This window comes from Echinops telfairi, unplaced genomic scaffold (assembly GCF_000313985.2).
Source record: "Echinops telfairi isolate 266 unplaced genomic scaffold, ASM31398v2 ScPeMD7_1;HRSCAF=3_0, whole genome shotgun sequence".
In the NCBI taxonomy this organism is placed as follows: Eukaryota; Metazoa; Chordata; class Mammalia; order Afrosoricida; family Tenrecidae; genus Echinops; species Echinops telfairi.
Genome location: NW_022103896.1, coordinates 58,064,248 through 58,082,126, shown reverse-complemented (window position 1 = coordinate 58,082,126; position 17,879 = coordinate 58,064,248).

Here is a 17,879-nt window from a genome sequence, read left to right as displayed (position 1 = left end):
AGGAAGAAGGGACGGGAAAGCCTAGGCTGATAGATCAGATTCCAAAAGTAACACCGAAATGGTCATACGCCTTCCACACCTGCCCCCGATGGGGCGTTTTAATAATGCTATTCATTCTAGACTTAACTATCAGGTTAAAGCTGATGCTCCCAATGGGCTTTTGCTCCAGTAAGTTAGCAGGACTCAGTATATTGTTTTTGTATAGTGAAAGATATGGTGCCCATGAGTCCTGGTTTGCTTGTGACAAGTCGGGATTATCCTTGTCCTGGTGTAACTGGGAAAAGGGCCCTCTTTCACGCTCCAACATGTCTCAAATTATACAAAATTGGATAAAGAGTTGTTTAACTCAAGTCTCACATGACAGGTAGTCCACTTACTGCCTTAGAGGAGGGAAGAAATGTATTGGGCCATGCTTGTGTGTATATTTGAAGATTCTCCCTTAATGCCGAGTCCTAGTCACGCATCCATATTTAGAAATAAGACTATATAATTTTAAAGGACTTAGTAATAGTATGTTTGTTCAAGTGACAATTAATTGGGTCATAGATCAAGTCTGAACAGGAACTCTTGCCCAAATGTTGAATCTGCCACATAATGAAGAGCAAGCAAATCTATTTACACACACATATTCCTTTGGTGCACGTCAGTCTACATTTTAGAACAACTGACAATTATATGAAATTTAGTGCAGCGATAGGAGTGAAGGGTACATGATTACTTTTATGTTGCTCTTGGGATCGAACAACCAGCCTAGGCCTTACAGTTCTTCGTCTTGAAGGCCCTGTGCCTTGTTCCCATGTTAGGGCCCTGTTCCAAGTCAGAACAATTGACCCAAATCATGATACTACCATCCCCTTGATTTCAAATCTGACCTAACGACCCCGGCCATCAATGAGCTTGGTATTTGTGCCTATGTCAGCTAAGAAACTGTGTTTCATCTCTGGACCATGCATTACATACCTACTAGCTTTCAAATGATCTTATTCTGAAAATTCTCGAGTATAAAATGCCTTTGAAAATATCAGATAAATAGAAGCTGCTAGATTTCCCATTATCCATGTTATCCTTAGAATACTAAGTTAAGTTTTCAAAACAGAAAACTTCTTTGGAGGATATGATATGAGTGCTGAACATTACATATAGAATAAAACAAAATGAAATGAAACAGTGTACTCTGTCTTCAGGGGTGGGGTAGGTAGACAAAGTCAATGCATCGGACTTAAAACTAGTGTTCAAAAATGCTACAAATATCACCTGAGCTATTTTGCTCAGATTGGAAAGAGCTTGTCTGAGAAACACTAGGTGAAGGTCTTGAAGCCGCTTACGTCACTACTCATCTCCGTGTGTTTTGGAGATGATTCATTACCATGAGCCTGAGCAGAAGCTGCAACGTGGCTATCCCTGAGGTTGTGGGAGGTACATGGCTTGCATAATAAAATTTATCACTGTATGAGTCAGAGCAGGAGTTAGGTACCACCCCAGAGAGCTCAAAGGACAAGAAGATCCTGCTACATTCCCTTCCTGAGGCCGTCAACACCAGCTTTTCAGAGTAGACACTCGGAGCAGAGTTAAATGATTTCTACCACACATGTTATCATAGTGTTCACTGTATTTTCTGTACATTGTAAAACATTATCACTGCTGCTGCTCTATTATCATAGGAAGTAATAAAAACTCTAGTTAGAAAGATGATAGAGGTAGAGCTGCAGACTCAAAACAGTCTTAAAAGAAAGGTTTCTTGAACTGAGATACCTTTCTGGAACTTTCCCCTTTTCTATTACACTAGAAGACAAGCTTCTAGACACAAGAAAGGGTATCACATGCCAGTGTGTTCCCTAGAGTGTCATTTCCATGTGAAAGAGATAAATAACTAAAAATGATTTTTCCCAAACTGAATATCTTTTCTTTTCCATGTATTTTTGCAATTTGGTTGGCATAATCATTTCGGAGCTACATTGCCAGAGATAAACTTTGTCCTCCAAATGGGAAAGAGAAATCTAAGTGCCTAATATCTCATTTGAAAAGAATGCAATCTACAATATAATTAAAAGTAAAATAAGAACTCCCTTAGTATTGAGACAACTTCTTCTTTAGCATTTTCCAGTAAATATAAACAATGGCACTAAATCTGGTGAACATTTTAACAGAGTTAACAGGGTTTTCTACATCACTGAGGTGACGTCAGAAACCCCTCATTTTGAAATCTCTAGCCTTCATACACTGATCTTTCATAATTCAGTCTTTAGAGCTCTATGCTACAAGGAGCCTGTCAGCTAGTCCAAGTCACTAACCCACATTCAGAGAAAAGCTTGATAGCTCACATCCACACCTAGGCCACATGTTGTAATTGTACATTTTGGCAATCATTTCTGGTCTGACTTGATCCATGACCCAATTAACTGTCACTTGAACAAGCATACTATTACTAAGTCCTTTAAAGTTTTGGAGTTTTATTTCTAAATATGGATGAGTGACTTGGATTCATCATCAAGCGAGAATCTTCAAATTGTAGAGTCTAAAGAAATTATAGATTTCTTCTACTTCCGCTCCAACCCATGGGAGTTGAAGGTGAAGTATAGGAGGCCTTCTATAAAAGGGTTAACATTATAAATCTTGTCTCTACTTAAAATTGTCTGAAAATTGAGCCCTTGGGTCCTTTCCAAACAACCCAGTCCATGTTTTAATACCGCTGAAATCTGCTTCCAGTATTTTCTAGTTTTAGGTCCTCAAGAGTTTAGCTCTAGAGAAGAACATAGGACGTCTGTTCACTTATTCTACCGTGATGGTCCCATAAGGTTTTACTGACAGATATTTCATCCACATAAAACTTCCTTAGACACTCAAATATACGTTGTTGTTGCTGTTGTTGGGTGCCATTGAGTCAGTTCCAGCTCGTAGGGACTCTGCACAACAGAATGAGTGAAAGAATGAATAATGTTGCATAGATTTGATAGAATTTTTGAAGCCTCCACTTATGCATATGAAGATTCAGCAAAAGTTCATTGACAATGGATATTTTAAAAGACTCTGTCAAGATGTCAATGTTTTTTGCACCAAAATATGCTCTCTATAAAGGCTTCCCAGGTGTTTTCCTGCTAAAGTTTAGGCTTTCAAAACAAGCAGATGTTACTGATCTTTGGCCCCTTAGGAAATCAACAAGCAACATGCATTGAGCATTCAAAAAAAATGGTTGCCATGACTTTTGCTCTTGATCAATTCACTGTTGCATTGGCAGAACACTGACAGCTCTTGGTAGCTGGAAGTCATTGCTTCAGTTGTACTTTCTTCACTCAGGATCATCCTGGATAAGCTGGGCTTCATCTCCTGTCAAAATTCTTCCATGAAATACTACAGGATCATGATCTGTATTGTTTAAAATTTCCATTGAGAGCTCTGCTCTTCTTTGAAGTTGATCTGGGTGCAACAGATTTGGTCCCATCAAGTAGATAATTTGCAAAACTTTAATTTTTCAATTAAAATGGTGTAAACTGAACCAATTTGATGTGGGCAGTCTCTTACTATGTGTAGGCTTCATCGTCAACATTTTCTTATCCCTCCCCTCACATAAGGGTCACAAGAAAGGGAGGAGTCAGCCAGAGTGCAGCATACCACCCAACAGAACACACAACATGCCTAGTAGTTCTTTAATGCTTCCCTCCCCCACCCCACTATCATGACCCCTGTTCTGCCTTACAAATCCAGCTAGAAGAGAGCATGTACAGTGGTACAGATAAGAGCTCTCAACACAGGGAATCCAGGACAGATAACCCCTCAGGAACAATAATGGGTGTAGTGATGCCATGAGGGTAGGGGGAAAATATGGGGAGAAAGGGGGAGCTGATTGCAATGACTGACATATTACTGCCCCATCTGCAAAGGGGGATGAACAACAGAAAGGTGGGTGAAGGGAAACTGTGGTCATTGGAAGATATGAAAATAATAATAATTCACCGAGGGTTGATGAGGGTAGAAGGTGGGGGAGGGAGAGAAAAATTGAGCTGATACCAAGGGCTCAAGTAGAAAAAAAATGTTTTGGAAGGATGATAGCAACATATATACAAATGTGCTTGATACAATTGATGAATGGATTGTCATAAGAGCTGTAAGAGCTCACAATAAAATGATTGGAAAAAAAATAATAATTGCTCAGAACAACAACAACAAAACATTGTCTTATCCCTTCTAAAATGAGTTATCCATTTGTACACTGTTAGTTTTCTAGGGCATTTTCCCTATAAACTTTTCATAAAACATCAATGATTTCACCATTTTATACCCAAGCTGCACCATAAATTTGTATTGCTTCGATTTTAGCAGAATTCATGTTTCTCTGGTAGGGGCTCCTTCCAAACGGATGCCTTCTCCTTCTTTGTGCCTCAAACTAGATCGGGCTGAGATAGGTTAGGACAAGATAGTATGCTAGTTAGTTAGAGAGCCCGTCTTCGCCACAGGAATGCTCCGGCTCATTCCTTTCTCCAACGAGGGGGATTCTATGAGAGTTTTGGTGGAAAACCATAAGGCATTCACTTTACAGCCCTGATTTGACTCCTCTTGAGTTCTTTTCACTTCTAATCTTATAAGGGTGCGGTATTAGTCTAGGTACTTTAGAGAAACAAATCCACAGCAACTCAAGTATAAGAGAGTTTTATGTAAAGAAAGTGTGCATCATGAAAACATCCCTGCCCAAGCCCACAAGTCCAACATTAACCCATTAACCCAACACCAGTCCACAAAGTCCTCCACCTCACAAAACAGAAGAGGCAGTGATGCCAATTGCAGGAGGAAAGCTGAGTCAGTGAACGGATAAGCATCTCAGCACTAGCAGGGGTCTCCACATGGCTGCGCCAGCACCCAGGGCTGCATCGGGATAGATCCATGTAGCTTCTCCTTGGGGATGTTTTGTAGGAAGTCAATCTTGCAAGCAGAAGTAGGGAACTGCTAAGGCAGCTGCACCCTGGTGTGACCATCACAAAGCAAGAGACCCGAGAGGCTCACCACCCATTTATTATGGTACCGAGAGTGGGGGAAGATCAGTAAAGCTTCCACAGAGAAGGATCCACTAGAACTGGGGTAAGGGTGTTCTTGTCAGAGATATGAGATTAACAAATTCAGCACATTATTGTGGAGAAGTTAAAACAACGACTCTGAGTATCTAGATTTACACCCTGCCTCTGCCACTTATTAGCTGTATTACAATGATCAAATCACGTAATCTCTATGAGTCTCATTTTTTTAACTTGTAAAGTGAGAATAATAATAGTATCTATAGCATAGTGTAATGATTAGATTTGTAAAATTCATAAAATGTATAACATGATAAATGTTATGTAGAAGTATTAGATAAAATAATGGAACTTCAAAACCCTATAAAACAACCTGGAAATTACAATGGCTGTACAGGGAGGAGAAACCTCACCTTCACTACCATCGAGTCAGTTCTGACTCACAGAGACCTGTATAGGAGAGGGAAGAACTGTCTTTATGGGTTACTGAGACTATAATGGTGATGCATCAAGTAGGGAGACAGGTAAAGGCCATCTCCTGAAGCTTTTGATATCACAGTAATATATTTAGACTTTTTCTTATAAGCAATTTGTCAGATCTGCATTTTGAGGAATTGTAAACAGAACCCTGCAAAGCAGCAACCCTGGAGTTGAGAAGATTGGAAAAGGAGACAAAGGCGGTGATAGATGAAGCCAGAAATAATGGATTCTGGGAATCAAGGAAGAGATTCCCAATGTTGCATACAGAAAGATCAAGGAGAATGAGAACAATGGATGCCACTATGTTTGGCAATTATGAGATCATTGGTTCCACCCGCACCAGAGCAAGGAAGTGGTGAAAGCAGAAAGCTAATTACAATGGGTGCAACAGACACTGTTGGCACCACTCCTATATCCCATGGGCACTCATTATTCCCATACCTATGGATGGCTTTCTATAGCAAGCACCTGCCATTTTACCTACACTTTTTCAAAACCCTTCTCCTAGCAGGCCAGTGTGCTAGAGTGTGAATGCCCCCCCAGGGTAGCCCTCAATAATTTAGGACCAGATTTGATGGATAAGTATCCCTGGATAACCACCCCGGGGATGGGGGTAACTCTAAGACAAGTTTTACATAGTCTCTCAAAGAGTCCCAAGTGAGAGTCAAGCCAGAGTTTCCTACAGAAATCACCCATGTGTTGTTCTTAGTGCCCTCAAGCACCCTCAACTTATGGCAACCAGATGCACAGGGAATTAAATATTGTCCAGTCTTGCCACAGCCCTATGGTACATTGCAAATCTTAGAGTTTTCATTGGCTGCTATTCAGAAATAGATATTCATGCCTTTCTTCCTGGAAACTTTGCTAAAATCTGTTCAGCATCATAACAATACTCCACTTACTGAAATGTGTGACTGCATGAAGTACATTGGTTGGAGATCATATCCAGGTCATGGAAGGTCAGAATTCCACCTGTGAACCACCACTGTCTTCTAACCTATGCATTCCCTTGTTCACTTTCTCATTACCCTAATTGGGGTAATTATACCCTTCTCCAGGGACTGGTCCTTCTCCATATGAACATGTGTAAAGCACATGAGATAAAGTCTCACCATCCTTGCCTTTAGGCAGCATTCTGGCTATACTTCTTTCACGACAGACTTTTTTTGGTTGTTCTTTTTGGCAGTCCGTCGTACTTCCAATATTCATACCCAGCACCATCATTCAAATGCATCCATTCCCCTTTGGTCTTTCTTATTCCATGTGCAACTTTCACATGCTTGGCAAAGCAGAGGGGCAGCGATAAAGACGAAGACCTCCTACAGGATGAATTCACCACGGCTCTAACAACGGGCTCAAACACAAGCACAATTGTGAGGATGGTCTGCAGCCTGGCAGTCTTTGGTTCTGTTGTTCCTAATGTGGCTGGAAGCTGGAACTGACTTGCTGGTACCTACCCACAACAGCCCCTGCGATCATCGGACAAGTAAACAACGGCCATCAAACGTTCGCTTCAGAGTCTGAATCGATGGGTACACAACCTAACGCATTCAATCAAAGTTCTAAGAGGTGAGGAGAATTGTTAAGGTTGGTTATGAATTAAAGAAAGCGATTGAGCAGTAGCTAGAAGATTTTTTGTTCTTTCATATCATTGCAAGGTTATATACTGAGGGTAAAGGGCTTGATGGAGGGCTTACAGCAAAGTCCCTGGGATAGTTGTAAGGCATAGGATAGGAAAGGGGAGCTAAAAGTAGAAAGGGGATCCCTTTACTGAGTATGAGGGAAGGAGAGAGGATAGAAGGAGAGACAGGTCAGAGCATCGTTGTATGCATTCTGATCACCAGGAAGCAGACAAGGAGCTCATCTTCTCAGGGTAAAGAAGGCGGGTATGACGGCATAAGCCTATTGAGGAAGAAGAACAATAGAAGGTAGAGACTGATTAGAGACTGATAGATGCCTTTCCTTGCTCCCTCTCACTGCCACCGAGTCCATTTTGACTCATAGCATATAGGACAGGGTAGAGCTGGCCTTGTGTGCTACCAAGACTAACTCTTTAGGGGAATAGTAAGCCTCCTCTTTCTCCCTTGGAGTCCCTGGGTGCTCTGAACTGCTTACTTTGTGGTTAGCAATTCCTAACCACTATTATTTAGAAAGGTGCATTAAGGAACATGCAATGCAGTGTTATGGAAACTAGGGAAGGAGCAATTTTAAAGGTAAGAGGAATGATTAAATTGTCCAATTTAATCTGGTGAGGCTAGTAGAAAAAGGTTTCTGGGTTTACCATTTCCTGAATGATCATCAGTGCTGTTGGAGAAAGAAGTTTCTGTTATATTAGCATAATATCTTTATATCAGAAGATAAAAAAGTACATGGGGAAAGGACATAGAACTGTATATAGGTAGAGCCTTTGATTACCTGGTATTTCCAAAATAAACATTTACATCAATTTAAAAAACCCACGCCATTTGCAGACACACCCAGATACCTCTTTTTTTTTTTTTTTTGGTTGTATTATATTTAAACACTTCTAATCTATGAAAATGGCCATTTTATATGGATCAACCTAATACTCAAAACATGCTTGGTGATGTTTCATAATCAATTCTTAGTTCATTTAACTCTAAGTCAATAGAGAATATCTGAGGCATAAAACCAACAACAATTCTCTGCGGCTCATGAGACAATAGGAATAAAGAATAATAATAATTATTAATATAATTTCTTTTTTAGTCTTTGCTAATAACTTAAGCTGTACCAAAAGAATAGTACTTTCTATGACATAGTATGAAACAAAAGCAGCTTTCTTTTTGCTGAATTTTTATAATATTCTGAAAAGGAAAACGTATTTCTGTACTCCAGATTTTGGGGGTTTTTTTGCTAAGCATGTTTGAGGTGAAACACCTATAGTAGAATGAAACTATGAGTGGTGATTTATGTTATATATATATATATATATATATATATATATATATAAATTGAGTGAAAGCAAGTTAAAAAAACTTGATTATTTTGGGCCTTACTCCTTGCTTCAATGATTTTTCCTTCTCAACTTTAATTGCTAAAATGCCATGACTGGATATGGGGTGATCTAGAATGGAATTCAAAGTGCCAAGACAAATGGCATTGTTTTAAGTATATTTTGAGCCTATGGGAGGGAAAGTTAAACATACCACAACTGAGTCCCTTTCTACACATCGTGACGCTGTGGGACAAAGTAGTTTATAGTTTATAAGTTTCTTAGTTTATAAGTCTTTACTGGGGCAGATAACCTCAGTGCCCTGCCACCTGGAGTATTTAAAGGGTTTGAACTACCGACAGTAGGGTTGGCAGCCCAATACTTAAACTAGAGCACCACTCAGAGAGGGGAAGTAAGCTGTAGTAGTTCCACACCCCTAGACTGGTGTCGTTTTTGGAAGATGTTAAACTGACTATTGTTAGTTGCTATTGAGTTGGTTCCAAGCCCAGCTTTGATCAAGAACTCAACTAACAAATAAATTAGGGAACTGATGCCTACTGTGATTTCCATTGAGCATTACCTGCTGGTATGAGAAGTCTTGAACTTAAAAAAATTTAAATTCTTACAATGAATACTTCTATAAATGAATTGATTACAAATGTGGCCTTTTCCGAGGAATAACCTTAATGAATTGCCCAAAGATGACCTTTAAGTCTTAAAATAATAAGGTTTTATCACCAAGACACTATTCTGGGGGAACCAAGAGTCCAAATACATAAAAAGCCATTGACCCTAAATAGCATACACAATATCCATAGAGGACATCTAAGCATGGAGACTCAATGCGTAATAAGAGGGTTCCAGATGTTGACTGGGAGAATGTTGATGCTTTCCACTCATGTAAACAGTTACAACCCCCTCCGGGGATTGTTGAGTTGGCACTGACTTGATGGCAGGGCGTTTGGCTGTTTTGGAGATATATACTATTTGTTCTAGGCCAGAAGAGACCTCCGATTCATTTATTGGGACCCATTTGTTAAACCATAAACAAGCCAAGCCAAAGACCTTTCATCACAGGAGGAAGACCATGAGCACAAAGCCAAAATGGTGTCCAAGGAACGACGGAAGTTTGACCACGTAAATAGGACACAGAACACAAGGCAAACTGTCAGAAAAGCATGACTGTGGTCATCCAGTTGCAGACAGGCCTGTAAAAGCGGGGAAGGGACCATGACTGGAATGTGTATAGGACTCCTAAATTGAAGAACTTACAAGACTGCCTTCCAACCAAGGAAGCCAGGGCTAGGCTGCCCCTCCTTGGGCTGGCTGAGGAAGGGGTGGCAATCCACCTTCACACACACTCTTCCGGAGGACAAAGCTGTTCACATTAAATTCAGTGGAGACTGAATGCATGAGGAGATTCAAAAGAATGGATATAAGATGTCCACTACATACTTTAGCCTCTGTAAACCCAGTACTCAGAATTTAAGCTCTAATACACACAGAAGACTAGAAAGTGAAGACCAAGATATTGGTGGGAAACTGTTTAAAAGCCGTATAAAACTTTGTAAAAATATTGAGCTGCCCTTTGAAATGTTCTGTTCAGCTCTTTGACTTCATCATTTCAACCATTTGCTTTAACCGCTCTGCAATGAAGAAGTTTCAGAGTCTCTTTGGACATCCACTTTGATATTTTCTTTCATTCCTGTCTTTCTAATGTCGTTTAAAAATTTTAAATTTCTTTCTTCATGATGTTCTTGATGTCCTTCCACAGCCCATCGGGTCTTCTGTCGTCTCGGTGCGCAGTGCAGCAAATCTCTTCTTGAGATGGTTTCAAACTTCAGTTGGGATAGATTCAAGCTTCGATTTTGGCTCTTGGAGACCTGTCTCAATTTTCTTCAGCTTGAACCTGAACTTACGTATGAGCAATTGATGGTCAGTTCCAGTCAGCCCTGACCTGGTTTCAGCTGTTAATATGGAGCTTCTCCATCATCTCTTCACACAGATTTAGTTCTGCACATTCCATCTGGAGAAGGTCAGGTGTGTAGGAACCATTTGAGTTGTTGAACATAGGTTATTTGCTGTGAACAAGGCATGCGCCTTGCAAAATCCTATCCTGTGATCTCCAGCCTCGTTTCTATCACCAAGGCCCTATTTTCCAACTACTGCTTCTTCCTCTTTGTTTCTAATTTTTGTATTACAATCCCCAATAATTATCAATGCATCTTGATTGCACGCTTGATCAATTTCAGACTGAAGATGCGGGTAGAATTCTTCAATTTCCTCCTCACTGGCCTTTATAGTTGTTGCATAAATTTGTGTTGATTGGATTTCCTTATATTTCCTGCACCTTTACAAATGCTTAAATTAGAAATAATCTTATTTCAAAAAATATAAAAGATGAAAATAACTTCTACTGGTATATAATCATTATAGGCAATTTATTGTTCTGGAAGGATGCATGGAAGAATTGAGAACTAAAGATTTCAGGGTGTGCCTTAAACTGTGTGGCTCCCAGGCCTTATTCTCAAGTGGGATGTTTTTGCTGCTACAGACAACTCCCAAGATGCAGGCCTGTCCCCTGCTTATTTCAGATGATTTTCTGTTGACATTGATTCCACACGAGACTTTTTTAGCGATGTATTAGTTAGAAGCAAGGTATGTAAAGTATATTTAAAGTAAGACAAGACAGGATTAAAAAAACTGATTGAATTTTTAAGTAGTCTAGGCTTCAATAAACATAGTCTCTACCCTCCCCATCTCCATTTGTCTTATAGTGTCCCAGAATGGTCTCTGAAGAGCAGAAATTAGTGGGGGAGGGGGGGAGGGGAAGGGGGGGGTTGCTTCAGGCCAATTAGGAAAAACTCCCAAAGATGAGGAAAGGCATTCCCAATAAGACAGTTTTCCAATTTCCTGTGTTGTCTACACATTTTGATAGTGGCTCTAAACAGAAAATACGTACACAGTGAAGTGAATGTTAACTCAAGGAAGCGAAGCATACTTTATAGTCTCACTACTCAAAGCAAGGAGCCCTGATGGCACAGTGGTTACACGGCCGGCAGCAGTTCAGGGCTCTCTGCGCTGTAAAGAGTCCAGTCTCCGAAACGCACAGGGGCAGTTCTACCCTGTGGCTATGAGTCAGCATCCACTGGATGGTGGTGCGTTTATTTAGTTTGGGGAGTCAGCAGCTGCAGTTTTATGAGATCCCCGGGAGATGTGTGTGCTCATTAAACCTGGAGAAGTTCTCTTTATAGCCATGCCATTTCTGTGTCACCTCCTTCTGCTCTTTGTTGCTGAGTCTCGTCTTCTCGTTCCCAAATCCCCTGCTATGGAGTCCTTTCTGACTCCTGGGGCTTCTGGGGCTGGAAATCTGTCCAGGCGCAGACCACAGCTTCCTTTGCCTCCCTCCGAGAGGCGGGCCACTTTGAACTGCTCAGCTTTGAGGTTAGAAGCCCTGGCTTACACAGCAGCACCACGTGGGCTCTTTTATTACTCAGGCACGTCTCCGTTGCCTAAACACGATCGATTGTGTCTATTCTGCAGTGGTTTATTTAATGTGAAGCTTCTTGTGACCCTCCCTCCCCCCATCCCACCATCCTCCTTCCTCTCTCAGCTCCATGGCTCCTAGGTCACCAATATTTGCTGTCTTGAGGGAATGACTACATACTATAATCAAAGTCTCTGGGAGGCAAAGGGAAAATATACCTAGGAAATAAAATTACACATACGTACACTCCACAGCTAGATGGGTGTTTGTGAAACGTGAAGCTGACAAACTATGAACATTTACCAAATAACCTCTAAGAGAAATACTACACTTTCACCACTAGGTGGAAATAGAGTAATTTGAGTACTCTTTCTCCACCTGGGGTTGTGCACTTCTAGGTTGAAATAAATGGTGTCCTGGTTACGTGCTGGGCTGTGATCCTCATGGTCAGCAGTTCAAAACCATCAGCAGTTCCTTGGGAGAAGACTGGACGTACAGTCTTTAAACATTTACAATCCTGTAAACACTGACTGTGGGAAATCCATGAGGGGTCAGCATTGAGTCAATGATAGTAAGTGGGTGAATTCTTACCTCTATAATTATATACATTCAAGACTCAACAATTAAGTAAAATTGCCTCTGGTTTGCAAACAATGGCTTCTAGGGCTAATGTGGATGAGATATTCGTGATTCTAGATTCTTCAGTCAGTTTTATTCATAAGAATAATGCAAGAGCTATTAAACTAGCCAATACACATTTTGATGCCTCAAATGTAAACTAGTTTCTGGGTACATTTGACCTGCTGATTCTAAACATGGAACCAGCTTCCCCCTATCAACTCTAGTGTTTGAGGTACAGAACATATGCTATATACCACTCTCCACCCTTCTGGTCCATAAAATATCAGGATATTTTAATATAGTATTAGCTAGCCTGGGGTAGAAGAAATGCACGTAGCTTTATTTCGATGGTGCTTTACTGAATATTTAGGTCAAGTTATACTTCACGTTGGGTCCTTTGATTCAAAGATATATTTGAACAGTGCACACTACATGAACTTGGAATTTTCCCCAAGTATTACTTCACTTTTATAAGGAACCAAGTAGCAGGCAGTTCCAATTTGTTATTTTAAAACGGCTCCAGAAATCAAGTACAGCATGAGCCCACTGAGGTAAGTTCAAGCAAAAGAATGGGCATAGGCGGAAATGCACATATTGCAAAGTCCAGGGCAGGTGAAAGGATCCATTGAAAGATGTAAGATATGGCAAATAATAATAACAATGACAATAATGTATCATATTATGATTAGGGTTCCTGAGGGGGAGGGAGGGGGAGGGAGGGGATAAAGAGGAGCTGATATCAAGGAGTTCAAGAAGAAAGAAAATGTTATGAAGCTGATGGTGGCAGCAATTGTACAATTGTGATAGATTTAATTGAAGTATGAATTGTTACAATATCTGTAAGAGCTGCCAATAAAACGATTAATGAAAGTGGGGTCCAGAAATAAGAGTATTGTATAATAAATAGAAAGCATGGGTGGCATATTGGGTTATGTGTTTGATAGCTAATCACAAGGTCAGCTCTCTGAGCCCGTCAGCCACTCAGCATGAGAAAGATGCTATTTTAGTCCCATACGGATTTAGAGCCTCAGACACCCACAGGGGAAGTCCCACTCTGTTCCATAGAGTTGCTGTGTATCACAGTCAACTGACTGGTAGTACTTTTGGCCAATAAGCAGAAATTCAAATATTCAAAAACCCAAGGTGGGTCTGTCAGAGTTCAAAGACCTTGATTAAAATGAAAATGTTCCAGTCTTATTATAAAATGGCACAACTTATTCATCTGTGCAAAAAAAGCTCTTAAAAGAATATTAGAAATTGTCTTATAAAGAAGCCTGCAGTCAGCCTCACCTCTGAAACATTTAATGTGAATCACCCATTGACTTCTATATATTAAAATGTGTTCTGAATTGTTTCTTGCATACTTTAAATGGAAAAAAATTACACCTTTAGAATACTGAGGAAAGTTACTATGAAGTCTTACATTTCCGACTCTTTAAATTGCCCTCACCCCTTCCATATTAAATCTTCTTTTCATTTTCCACTTTTATCAAACTCTGCTCTGGTGTTGCAGGGTTCACCTTATAGTCTGTCTAGATTGCACAGCCTCCCACACCAAAAAGCAAAACCCACTGACGGTGAATCGGTTCTAATTCATAGTGACCCTACAGGACAGGGAAGAACGGACTCTTTGGATTTCCAGATCTTTAAGTCTTGTCAAGGCCGCAGGGTGACTGGTGTGTTGGAAACACGGTCCTTATGATTGGCAGCTGAAGTGTAACCAACTAGCCACCATGGGTGCCTATGTAGCTTCTCTGGGAAATTCCTTAATACCTAATTCTTTTTCAAATGTATCTTACCTTTTTGGTCTTCTATCATTTGTGAGCCTGATATCTTCTAATATTTAAAACTAGGGTGATAAATTAATCAATTAGTATCACTTAATAGCCAAAAAATATAGTGGAACACTCCATCTGAGAAACTAGAACAATTTTCTAAACCAGAGTTTTAAATAACCCCAGGAATAGTCCTAAAACCAAGACACCAAGGGAAAAAAAGTTTTGTTTGGTTTTTTTTGGTTGGGCTGTGTTATCTGCTGGCAAAAGATATCTAAAGTATTTAAACAACAAAAATGTCACCTTAAGAACTGCAGGACACCTGACGCCTTAAGAACTGCAGGACACCTGACGCAAGTCATGCTATTGTACTTGCCTCATAGGAATGCAGCAGCTGGGCAATGACTAAGGACAACTGGAGAAGTGAACCATTTGAATTGCAGTGCTGGTGAAGAATACTGAATATACCCTGGGCTGCCCAAAGAGTGAGCGATCTATCAGAGAAGCACAGCCAGAATGCTCCTTGGAGTGAGGATGGCTAGACGTCATCTCATGTACATCGCATGTGTTATCAGGAGCGCTGAGTCCCTGGAGAGGGACATGATGCTCGGGAATGCAGAGGATCATCAAGAAGGAGGAAGACTCTCAGTGAGACAGACTGATCTACTGGCTATAACAATAGGGTCAAGTACAGCAACAATGGTAAGAATAGCACACAAGATTGCTGTGAGGTAGAACTGCCTTCATGACCCTGACAACATGACACTTCACCATGGAGACATAATGTGACTAGACTGCCTCCGTGCTGCTACTGAAATAAATGATTTAGAACAGTTGCTCGTGTCTGCAAGGATAAGTTAGGATACAACTCTTGTTTACAGGCCACTAATAGCGATCATTGACAATGCTCCTCCCTTTTGCCAATGAGGAAGCTCTCAACAATCCCATACAGAAAGTCATACAAGGTTCTAATCAGATATGTCTTCGTACTTTGGGGTTTCACACTTCCTACCTGGTTCAAGCTAATTAGCCTAGAACTAGATTTTAGTTATGCGGTATGGCAGTGTATCAGGGTTTAAATTCTGAGTGCCTACTCAGCAAAAGGTATGGATAACATTGGAAGCCCCAAATCTGTTTGCAGAGACCCCACGTGGAGTGAGCCTCCATTGAATTCCTTCTTCCCATTAAACTGCTAAGTGAAGAGTCTGGCACTCAGGCAGAGTACAGTGGAAAGTAGATTACCTCCACTCTTCTCAACACTCTGGGGAGCGGCAGTTCCCCTTCAGGGCTTGTCTGGAGACGTCTTAGATGGAGATCACCTTACTGAGGTCACTGGTCATTAGTCTTGCCCTGGCTGCCTCGGTTAAAGAGCACCGAGGGACTCTTGTGAACTCTAACAAAGTACCTGTCAAAATCATGGCCTCTTCCTGCTTCTGTAGCCCCATTTGAGACTGTGCTGCAATGGTTTGCGGCCGATAATGGCTGATGGTCTTCATCTTTGTCTTGTCTCTGTCTTCTTTCAGACTTCAAAAATGTTCTCCTTCATTTATATTTTTGATTTGGGGCCATGTTTTTGTACCCTCAAACACTGGTTATTAGTGTCTTTTAGATGTTGAATCCATTATCATTCTTCCTACGAGAAGAAGAAAATCTGAATACTAGGGCTTGAAAGGACATTAGAAATAATCTACTCCAGTCTACTACGTTGTGGTAGACTAGAGAAACAAATTCATAGACACTCATATGTATATAAGAAAGCAGTTTTGCACCCGAATTGATCCTGCCACACTGAGGCAAAACACTAAGGGGGTGCAACAGAACAGCAAGGGAATGGAGTGGCGAGGTCCCCAGGGAACGCTGAAGGTGGACTTTGGGGCCAGGGTGCCCCAGCAGACTGGACTGGAAAACACTCCTAAAGGCCAAGAAAGCGGTTATATACAAGAGCAATTGAATATTGAGAAAACGTCCCAGACCAGTCCAGATCAAATCCGTAAGTCCAATATTAGCCCCTATGCCTAATACCAATCTATAAAATCCTTTTCAGACTCATGAAGTGCATGTTATGATGCTGAATACAGGAAGATCACAGACCAGGGGGTTGGAAGTCTTGTGGATCCAGTGGCACTGTAAGCATGTCAGCACTGGCAGGGGTCTCTACATGGCTTCTCTGGCTCCGGAGGTCTGGTTACATCAGGGGAGGTCCATGTGGCTTCTCTAGCTTCCAGGGCATAGTGCCATGTGTCTTGTCAGTAGAGCGTTTCTCATAGAGTGAGTAGAGAGAGAAAGTGTCTCCCACCTCCAAGGAGGAAAATATAGGAGTTCCCAGAATTCTCAGGAGAAGGTCAAGCCCACACAGAGGCCTCAATTGGCAATTGGCTATGATCTGATTGACAGACTAGATTCCAACCTTTACTCTTAATCCTTTCAAGTCCCAAATTGACAACGGATTATGTAACTACCATATATATATATATATATATATATATTCTATTATCTTTATTTTTTAAAGATGAGGCATCTGAGGACAGAAGGGATTAAATAAATGTATTGCCCACAGTAACAGAGTCATAGTAATAGGTATTTTGGCCCATCTTTGGCTCTGCTTTGCATATTTGTTCATTTTCACCACACACACATACAAAAGACTATTTTCCCTCATTACATTCAAGAGTGGGTTTAAAAATTAAGTGTGAGGTATCCATCTCCACCCCTCCCACCCCTCCAGTTTGAGCTTAAAAACGAGTTCTTCTATGTAGTAGCTGGTATATCTACCCATCTAGTATAGGCTTTTCTCCTTTTGCTATTTCAGGAACAGACTTGACTATAATAACCTAAGGATTCATATTCCAGGGCTGCGGAGCCAGGCTATTATTACCATATTCTACAACACACCGGAAGACCAAGAGTCCCAAGACACCATGCTGCCTCTCTAGGACACAGGGATGGTGGGCTGAGTTGGGTGATTGGAAAGCACTTGCAAGTTCAGAGACAAGGGCACTCAGCCGCCCTCAGAACTCCGGCTTTTACAGAGAAGCAGAGCCTTGGGGGTGAGTCTTACCCTCAAGAGCACAAGGGCAGGGCGTGAGGCATATTTGGACCAAAGACGGTATCACAAGGAGGAAGTCTGAGCTGAAACTACACTCATGGTCAGGACTTAGAAAGGGATGTATTTCCTGGTAAGCAATACTCGAGGCATACAAGGGACAACAAATTGACCTCAGATCTCACCTTGATTAAAGATAATAGAAGACAAAGAAAAAGATAATAGAAGTGTCACTCTCTCGGTATGCTGTAAGTGGCTTGTGACCTCCACTCACCCAGATGGGACAATTTCACCTGACAAGAACCTGGATGTGACTTCTGGTTCCTGCACTGTGTGACTTAACCAAAGTCATTTCCTCATCTTCCTCTTTTGAAAAACTGGCATGATGGGAGCCAATGGGGAGACTCTGTGTGGGGTGAGCAGTTTAACCCAAAGGGCGTCCATCCACTGTTGGAAGGCAGGCCTGCTGGACTGCTGTTGGAAACGCCGAGGTGAACAGTTCTACTCTGACCCA